The 10,052-nt window shown below is 38.0% G+C and overlaps 1 pseudogene; it reads right to left on the minus strand.

Moving 5' to 3' along the window:
* Positions 1-9,135: 9,135 nt before the first annotated feature.
* On the minus strand, positions 9,136-9,675 carry LOC147480817 (large ribosomal subunit protein P2 pseudogene; annotated as a pseudogene).
* Positions 9,676-10,052: the final 377 nt, after the last annotated feature.

The following is a 10,052-nucleotide window of genomic DNA, read 5'->3' on the forward strand; positions in this document are numbered from 1 at the left end:
ACCTACCTTTTCTTGAAGTTTAAAAAATTACCACAACATGCTAAGTTTCTAAAAGAGTTGTGCACTACTAGGCGGAAAACAAACATTCCAAAAGACGCCTTTTTAACGGAATAGTTTCCCACTCTATTTGAATATAATGGAATCGTTAAGTACAAGGACCATGGTCGTCCTACTGTACAATGCACCTTAGGGGATACCCACACAACGACTGCGCTATTAGACCTGGTGGCAAGTGTTAACTTACTCCCTTATTATCTATATAAACAAATAGGTCTACAAGAGATGTAACCAACTAAAATGACGTTGCAATTAGCTGACCGTTCTATTAAGTATCCTAAGGGTGTTGTTGAAAACGTGCTTGTTAAAGTTCAAGATTTTTACTATCCAGCCGACTTCATTATTTTCGACACAGAAGTCGCTAACTACTCTGTTCCTATCATCTTAGGGCGTCCCTTCTTGGCAACTGCCAACGCGCTCATAAACTGCCACGATGGTTCGATGTCCATATCCTTTGTGATAGGGTTATATACTAAAAGCATTACTTTTGTATTAACTCTAATTCTTTATATTTTGAATGAGAATCATATGGGCAAATGTTATGCATATTATATATGTTATTAGTTATATGCATGTGTCTAATACTTTATGTTGTAGATGATATGGTGTGAACACACAGAAGATCATATCATCAGTACCTTATGAAGTATAAGTAATCGTTCGCAACCAAGATGGATTTGGACAAACTATTAGTACGGTTGTAGTATAATATGGTATTAGTCTATCTTGACTATAGGATTACACTAGTACACTTTGTGTGTATTGAACAGGACCAAGTGAGGTTGTTTCTCCTTATACTGACTATATAAGAGAGCAAACGCCTTTGTTATTATGGATGCTTCTCATCCTAATTCGGATATAATAACGGGCACTTGCATACATTGTACATTGTTTTAAATCATCAATGAGTGAGATTCATTTGTGAATCAACAAACTCGATGGATTGGGTAATGACATTGTATGTAAGGTGTGCTGTTGATTATAGAAGGAATTCCTGTCTCGCAAGAAGTCAGGTTGATGATGTCCCCTTGAGGAGCTCAAAAAGATTGTCATGTAAACCCTGCAGGTGGATTTATTCCGACATGACAATGAGGTTGAGTGGTACTACTCAAGGACATAAGAAGTTTATTAATGTAGTTGTTAGTAACTTGACTTAATCAACGGACATTCGATATCTTAAACACGGGGAGATCAACGAGCATATAATATGGAGCCCATAAACGCTGACATGTAATTTGGGATTAGAGCGGTAGTGCAACAATGGCCTTTAGCGGAATAAGTCATTTGTTGACGGACTTGGGCCGTGTGTTCGGGGCGAACATGGGAAGCCCAAGCCCGTCAGAAGGCCCAACCCTAATTTCTCATCATGGTCCCTGTTGTAGCCTATAAATAGAATACTCTTTCTCTCTGGCCGAAATTCACTGTTCACTGGATTAGAAAAAGAGGCAAGAAAAGTATATCTGAATTCGTTTCTGATCTTGAGAGAAAGAAGGGGGTTGGTAGATCGTTGTCCACACAACGTCCAATCTATTCTAAAGGAATACAACAGAAGATCAAGGGGTTGATTTCGGATTGATAAAGATTGGATTCTCAGAGTTATCTAAATCGGATTCAAAGGATGTTTTCCAATCACAAATCGTGGACACCCATTGATTCCGTTGCGCGTGGTGTTTGCGGTTTGTAGAAATAGTCATTCTGAAATAATGGTTCCTACACTTTGGCCATCTTTCTGTTGAGGTAAATGTTTTCAAAATTATGTAATAGTTACCCGATACGACTATCGATAGAGAAGTTAGCATGATCAAGAGCTTAGCTCAAGATTATTTCAACAACACGTTTCCAGAAAATAAGATGCACTAATTCCTTTCATTCGGAAGTTCTGACTTCGACGACGACTCCTGCGTAGAGGAAGTCAAATCCCTTTTCGAGTCTACTCCTATCTTAAATCCTTCTGTAGCTCCATCTTTCGAGTTTGAAGACCTCTTACCTAAACAAGTCTTCACTACTCAGGACGAGGACCCTTTGAAAGCCTTTTTACCCATTCCTCCTAACCCTGTGTTTAAACCTCTTCTTACTGAGTTGAAATATATCCATCTTGATCTGGATGGTAGTCATCTGGTGATCATATCTTCTCAGTTATCTGCTGATGAAGAGGCACATTTGATTAGGGTGATTAGGGAACATCGTTCCGCAATCGGTTGGTCCCTAGACGACATTAAGGGGATTGACCCTAGTGTATGCACGCATCGCATACATTTGGAGGATAATACGAAGACTTCATGCAAACCTCAACGTCGCTTGAACCCCGCCATGAAAGAGGTGGTCAGGGAAGAAGTCTTACGGTTACTCGATGCGGGTATCATATATCCTATCTCTGATAGCGAATGTGCAATCCCCATTCACATAGTTCGTAAAAAATTGTGGTTTACCATTGTGTGTAATACTGTGAGTGAATATGTTTCCACACGAGTTCCTATAAAATGGAGGATCTGTATTGACTACAGACGCTTAAATGCCATAACACGGAAGGATCACTTTCCTTTACCTTTTATAGATCAGATGCTCGAACGTCTAGCTGGTCATACTTATTATTGTTTTTTCGATGGCTACTCTAGCAAATTTTCAGATCATTATCGATCTTGACGGCCAAGACAAGAATACCTTCACATGTCCTTTTGGAACATATGCCTATAAACGAATGCCTTTTAGCCTTTGTAATGCTCCTGGTACCTTCCAACGGTGTATGCTTCATATCTTTAGTGACATGGTGGAGCGCTTTATGGAAGTTTTCATGGATGATTTTTCTCTCTATGGAGACTCTTTCTGTGAATGCATGTATAACCTTTCCAAAGTGTTGACACGGTGTGAGGAAAAAAATCTGGTTTTAAATTGGGAAAAATGTCATTTTATGGTAAAAAGGGGAATATTGCTAGGTCATATTGTATCTAGCGACGGCATAGAAGTAGATAAGGCCAAATTAGATAAAAGAGCGTCTTTACCTATACCACGGACTTTCCATGATATCAGAGCCTTTTTAGGCCATGCTGGTTTCTATAGGCGTTTTATCAAGGATTTTTCAAATTTAACTAGGCCTTTAACTAATCTGCTTTTAAAAGATGCCATCTTTGATTTCAATTATGACTGCAAATAAGCTTTTGAATCTTTAAAAGTCGCTTTAACATCTGCACCGATTATACAGCCTCCCGATTTGTCTAAATCTTTCGAGCTTATGTGTGACGCTAGCGATTATGCTGTTGGTATTGTACTAGGCCAAAAACTAGATGATAAGTCCACCGTTATTTATTATGCTAGTAAAACTTTAAACGATGCTCAAAGAAATTACACTACAACAAAAAAGGAATTTTTAGCTGTGGTTTATGCTTTAGATAAGTTAGTTCCGTCCTTATTTGGTTAGTACAAAGACCTTAGTATATACTGACTATGCAGCTCTTAGGGACCTTCTAGCCAAGAAGGATGCTAAACAGAGATTGATCCGATGGATTCTTCTCCTGCAAGAGTTTACCCTAGAAATTAAGGATAAATGAAGGGTCAAAAATGTAGTTGCCGATCACTTATCTAGACTAACAAATGGCAGTGATAGTGATTCTGAGTCCATGCCTGATTCTTTCATGATAAGCATCTTTATTCTATTTTTTCTGTACCTTGGTATGCCGACATTGTGATTTATTTAGCTTATAATATTATTCTTGATGTTTGGTCAAAAGATAAACGTAAAATTTTTTTTGCCAGAGTTAAGCTATACTACTGGGATGAACCCAACCTTTTTAAGTATTGTGCGAATCAGATTATTCGTCATTATATTCCCCAGTGGGAATATAATGAGGTTTTATCCTTCTGTCATGACAAAGAGTGTGGTGGCCATTTTAGTGGTATGAAAACGGCAGCTAAAATTCTTCAATGTGGTTTTTATTGGCCTACCTTTTTCAAAGATGCCCAAGTTCACTACAAGATGTGTGTTCATTGCCAACAACTTGGGCGTATCACTAAACATAATATGATGCCTTCAAATCCCATTATGGTAGTAGAAATTTTTGATGTATGGGGCATTGATTTCATGGGTCCTTTTCCTGTTTTCCATAGTTTTATTTATATTCTTGTTGCTTTGGACTACGTTTCCAAATGGATAGAGGCCATGGCTTGTCGTAGCAATGACCATAAGACAGTTGTGTTTTTTTGTTAAGGAATACATTTTCTGTCGTTTTGGCATCCATAAAGCCATCATCAGTGATGGCGGAACGCATTTTTGCAATAGAGTTGTTGCTTCTTTAGCTAGTATGGAGTTACCCATAAGGTGGCAACTCCTTATCATCCACAAACTAGTGACCAAGTAGAAGTCTCTAATAGGGAAATTAAAAAAATATTAAAAACAACAATCAATCTTGATCGGAAAGATTGGTCTAAGCATCTAACAGCTGTCTTATAGGCATATCGGACAGCTTTTAAAACTCCTATAGGAATGTCTCCCTTTAGACTTGTGTTTGGAAAACCTTGTCACTTGCCCGTTGAATTGGAGCACCGTGTTATGTGGGCTATAAAAAGCCTGAACTTCAATATTGATGAGGTAGTTGTAAAGCGTAAATTGCAATTAAATGAGCTGGAAGAAATCCGTAGCGATTCTTATGATCTCGCGAAGGATTATAAAGCTAACATGAAACGTGTTCATGATAAATAGATTTTGCGTAAAGAGTTTGTAGTTGGTCAAAATGTTTTGCTTTACAACTCCCGTTTGCATATTTTCCCAGGGAAATTTATCACCTTGGTAAATCCCAAGGACAACAGTACCTCTCAAGTTAATGGCCAACGTTTAAAACATTTTCACGAGTTAATGTCCCTAGATGTGGAGGATGTCCTTTTACAGGACCTTGTCTATGAGGATTAACCTTTGATGTTGGGTGCACTTTCTCTCATTTCCATATATTGGTAAGTGCACCATGAAGGTAACTGGGCCCTCCCTTTGGAGTGTGTGGTTGTAAGTACCGGATCCTAAGTCCACATTTAACGTAATTCACGCTTTCTACTCTTGCATATTTTCTCAATTTTTGAGTCATGTTTCTTTATGGAGTGATTTATGTCTTTATTGTTTTCCTTTATAGTAAACCTTATTCATAAAAAGAAAAAAAAAATTAAAACCCTATAAACAGTAATCTAGCAAGTCTCGGGAATCTGACTTTAAAATATCCACGTTTTTAAAAACAAATTTTTTTAAAACCCTGTTGTCAAAATTTTGTTTGGGGGTGGCATGTTTGGTATTTCCATTCTTGATCGCTCAACTTCCTATCCTTGTTGGTTACGCTATTTAGTCGTACTTTGATTCAGGTTGACACTATCTATGAATTTTGATTTCTTTTGATCATATAACTTATGTCATTCATGCATTTCGAGGTATTTTCCATCTTCTAATATGTCAACCACGGTTCGATTTGAGTTTTTTTTATAGATCATTGGATTATACTTTCTCTGCTAATCATTTTCATAGCTCATTCGCAAAAATCAGATCGTTAACGAATCGAAAAATTTTAGTTTTAAGTTTTACTAGGCATAGGACAGGATGGATATTACCGATTTGTTTTGGGCTTGGGCCCAAAACAATTTAAACCCTACACGTCACGTGCCTCGCACATGACTCCCTAAAAATAAAATAAAAAACCCACGCGTTCTTCTTTTTTCTCCGCCTCCACGCTCAAGAACACCGACCAAAGAAAACCTTGAGCGCGCCTGCGCCCTAACCCACACAAACCCAATTTAAATTTCGATCGAGTGATTCATTCACTATCCCCCACCTTACATTCACCATAATATCCAAATCCAAAACTCAGTGGCTCCTCAAACCCCAAAGATTCTTCCGGAACAAGGTTTTACTACTCAACAATTTTCACCCTCTTTTAGTACTGAAATGTGTATTAGGAAGTGGGAAGGGTTGTGGTATTCGACGGATGATTTTATCACACTGATTTGGTGTTTGATTTTTATAAGAAGAGGGAGATTGATGGTCGTAGGATTTTTGTAAAGGTGAATGGTAGTCGGAAGGAATTGACTATAGCAGTGTTGTCTAAGATTACTGGCATTGAGCAAAGAGACATCTTAGTCACAATGCAGGAATCTCAGTTTAGTGGAATCGGTCCTTTGACGACGAAGACTATATTGGAAGGACTATACAACCCTAGTTCGCATTGTGTTTGTCACACGTCTCTGAGAAGAAACCAGCTGGCTGTGGCTCAGTAGGTTGGTAGGAATGTTATTGCCACCACAAAAATAAGTGACATCAATTTGAGTTGTCTGGACATTCTCTAGACCCTTTAGAAAAAGAGGTATGGGTTTTGCATCCTTGATTTTTTATTAAATGAGATTAAAGCAGTTGGTAAACTTACCGCAACCTTCCCTACATTGATTACGAAGGTTATGTTGTACTGGGGATGTGTTTCGAAAACTGGTAAGGTTAAGTTGAAGTTGCATGAAAATGCATGTATTTATCAGGAATGTATTCAGAGGGATTGGCATTTACCTAAGGTTTTGGGTGCTGAGATGGTATCAGACGAGGAAGATGAGGAAGACACAACATGTTTTGATGCAAACGATTTGGAAAGAGCTACTACGGATATAGCCCGCATCTCATTACTTCATCGTGGCCTGCGAACTCTCCATAACGAGTATGAGACGATTCGTATAGGCCAACGTTCTCTGCGTGACCTCTGTGAGGCTATTCAGACTAAGCAAGGTACTACTATCCGTAGCCAAGCAAACTTCCAGGCTAACGTGGAGACTCTCGTCCAGAGTAATAATGAGCGTTGGGAAGCCATGGATGTTTTTATGGAGCAATAGCACACGTTTCAAGTAGAAGTTCTACGACGCCTGCCACCTCATGATGGTTCTTCTTCGGTGACTATGGAAGGCATGAGCATTGTCAACGCAGGACGGATGACTCTGGCCCTTCCTCATCTCGTGGCTAGTTTTTTTTTTAGTTGTATTGTTGTTTTTAAGAATAATTCCCTGTTTTAGTAGAATTTTTATTCCCAGTTGTAGTTAAGTAGTTAATATTGAATTCTGTGTTTGATTATTATTTAAGTTTAAAGTTGGTTTAATTTTTGGCATATGCTATGTTTTTTTTATGGATCCCACTCTTCCGACTTGTTTGGGGGTGGCATTATTTGTTTAGCAATGTCGTTATCATATCCACATTTTCCATTCGAAAACATTATTACCCTATTTGATAACTATCGTTTGTGTGTGCATCATGCCGATAGAGAACTACACTAACTCTAAAGAACTACACTACTAGAAGAAAAGTAAAGAACATTAGCATGATATTAATATTGCAAAACATAAACCCTATTCTATACTTCCATCTCCTGGTGTGGGCAATAGAACTAATAACTAAAAACATAAAGAACTAACCTGATTGGAGAATACCATGAACCAAAAGAATCAATGAACCCTAAACACCGGCTTCATCTTCTCCCTTGAAGGAGAAGATTAGCCTTCCATAAAAAAGGAAGAACACGAAGAATGAGAAGAAGAAGAGTCGAAGAACATAAGAATAGAAAGACTAATTTATTAAGACTCGACTAGTTAAAACCGAATCTTTTATTATTAATCTCTCTCTGCCTCAAGTTTTGGAGACAAGAATATAAGTGAATTGGCGAGTTTCATGAGGCACTTAGGTCCTCTATTTATAGGGGTTACAATGAGTTTTAGAAACATCCTAAATAGTGGCTTGTTTCCTATTACAAATTGACTTCTTTCAGAGTCCAACTTCGTTTATGAAACAATAAAAGAGGTGGGCTACAGTGTCGGTTCTTACATTTAGGACGCAAGGCCGAAACAGTAAAAAAGGTGGGCTACAGTGTCGGTTCATGCGTCTGGACGCACGGACTTTGCGTCTCAGACACAAAAGTCTTTTTTTCCTCTTTTGCTCCATCCTTCTTTCCTCTTTTGCGGGCTTTGGTCCAAGCAACGAATCATTTTTCCTTGGGCTTCCAAATAGGCTTTAAAATATGTCCAAGTCGCATATTTCATAGCTTCAATTCCTTGGCTTTCTCCATGATTGTCCACGGGCTTCCCATGTGATCCTTAATGCTCTGAATTGCTCCGTTTTACCAATATATTTTTCTCTAATATTCTACAAAACTCTCTTTTTCACCTGTAGAATCATAAAACATAACTTACAAGCACGGTTAGTCCACTAAGATGCCTAAACAAGAGGTATAATCGAGGGTTAAAATACACTTTTTGAGCACTTATCACATGCTCAAATACAAAAGCTATAGACAGCCAGTACCATATCATGACTTAAGCAGCTACCTTGCATATCCCCAACCCATTTTTATTACACAAAGTTTATATGTATCTACACAAAAATATATATCCAGCAAAACAACTAACGCCTATACAACAAAAGGGGTTTTTTGCAGCGCACTCTTTTGCAACGCCAAAAAATTATTGCTACAAGTCACCAATTGCAACGCCTCTAGGGGCTGCTGAAATTTCACCGTGTTATGAGTTTGAATTTATCAATTGCAGCACCTCGTGCATAGCAACTAGTGTAATTAAATTTTTAGAAAAAATAAATGCAATTTTTTTATTGGGACTTTATCAATTAGGACTCCACTTTCGCTGCTAATGTTATAGCTTATAATTTACCGCGCCTTCTTCGTTGTTACAAGGTTGTACCAATCTAAAAGGGGTATTTGGTATATCCTTTATTGTGACGAGAATGGTGTTGCTCTTGGGCATTCTTAAGAGCAGGGTATTTTCATTTTTTGGCGCTCGAACAAAAAACTAAAAATTGAAAAACCCTAAACACTTTCTTTTCTCAAACTTTTGCTCCAACCACCAAAGCAACAAAATTGACCACGCTTTATTTCTCTCTCTCTTTTTGCGGTGAGTAAGTTTTTTTTCTATCTCTTTTTTCACTTGAGAAGCTTCAAATTGTGGGTGTATTGCAAAGCCTAATTTTGGTTTTAGGTTTCCTTCAAAGCTTCGACTTTTGGGTTGAGCTTCAAAGAATTTCAAGTGGCCTTAATTATCTTTGGCTCTTAATTTGAATAAGTCAACATACTTTGAGTACACCAAGGATATTTCAAATTCATTACATCAAACTCCTTTCTACAAAAAAGTTTAAAACTCAATAACTTCCTAAAAACATGAAAAGCAGATCTACCCAGCAGACAGTGAACACCAACATTTCACCAGCATCTCCGACTTCTACAAAGGATGTATGGTCACAAACCCCTCAATCAAAGAGACCAAACCCCATGTCATCGTCAGATGCCTCTGCCTCTTCAACCTTCTCTTCTTTCTTTGATTCAACAGCAGCAGGTGCTGTGGCACCACCACCACCACCACCACCACCGAGGCATTTTACAAAGAACAAAGAAAGCCACCACCACCACCAGAAGGAACTGAAGCCAACTTTTCCCTTCCAGATGCAATCACCTCTGTTATGTCCTTGCCCTTGACTTGCGATAGGAGAAGCTCAATCTTATCATCATCAGCATCAGCCCCAACGGAGGCAAGAATAGTCTTGATGTGATCAGTAGAAGGTTTGTTGTTTCCACCCAACAATTCAAGCAAATATGCGACGACCACCTTCATTGTCTTTTTTTTTTCTCTCCTCTCAAAACAAGCTTTTCTCATTTTTGGCTCTTAATTAATTTATCAGGTTAGATGCTGAAATTTCTACTAGAGGAAACAAGTTTGATACTTTAATTTTTCAGGTTCGTATTCTTCTCATTTGTAATTGTTTGATTGTAGATGGTTTTGATTCTTTCCCAAATGGTGTTGTTTTGATGTTCCTTTGTTTTTCCCCTCTGTTACGATGTTCCTTTGTTTCCCCCCTTTAGTAAAACATAGCTTTTGTTAGTGGAAAATTTGTTGTTATGGGCTATTTTAGTGGAATATTTTCCTTGATTAAGTGTTGTCAATTAAAGTAATTAGATCTTACTTCCAAAGTTCTATGTTCCATAGTTGCTACTAAA

This window comes from Coptis chinensis, chromosome 8, assembly GCF_015680905.1.
Source record: "Coptis chinensis isolate HL-2020 chromosome 8, ASM1568090v1, whole genome shotgun sequence".
NCBI lineage: Eukaryota > Viridiplantae > Streptophyta > Magnoliopsida > Ranunculales > Ranunculaceae > Coptis > Coptis chinensis.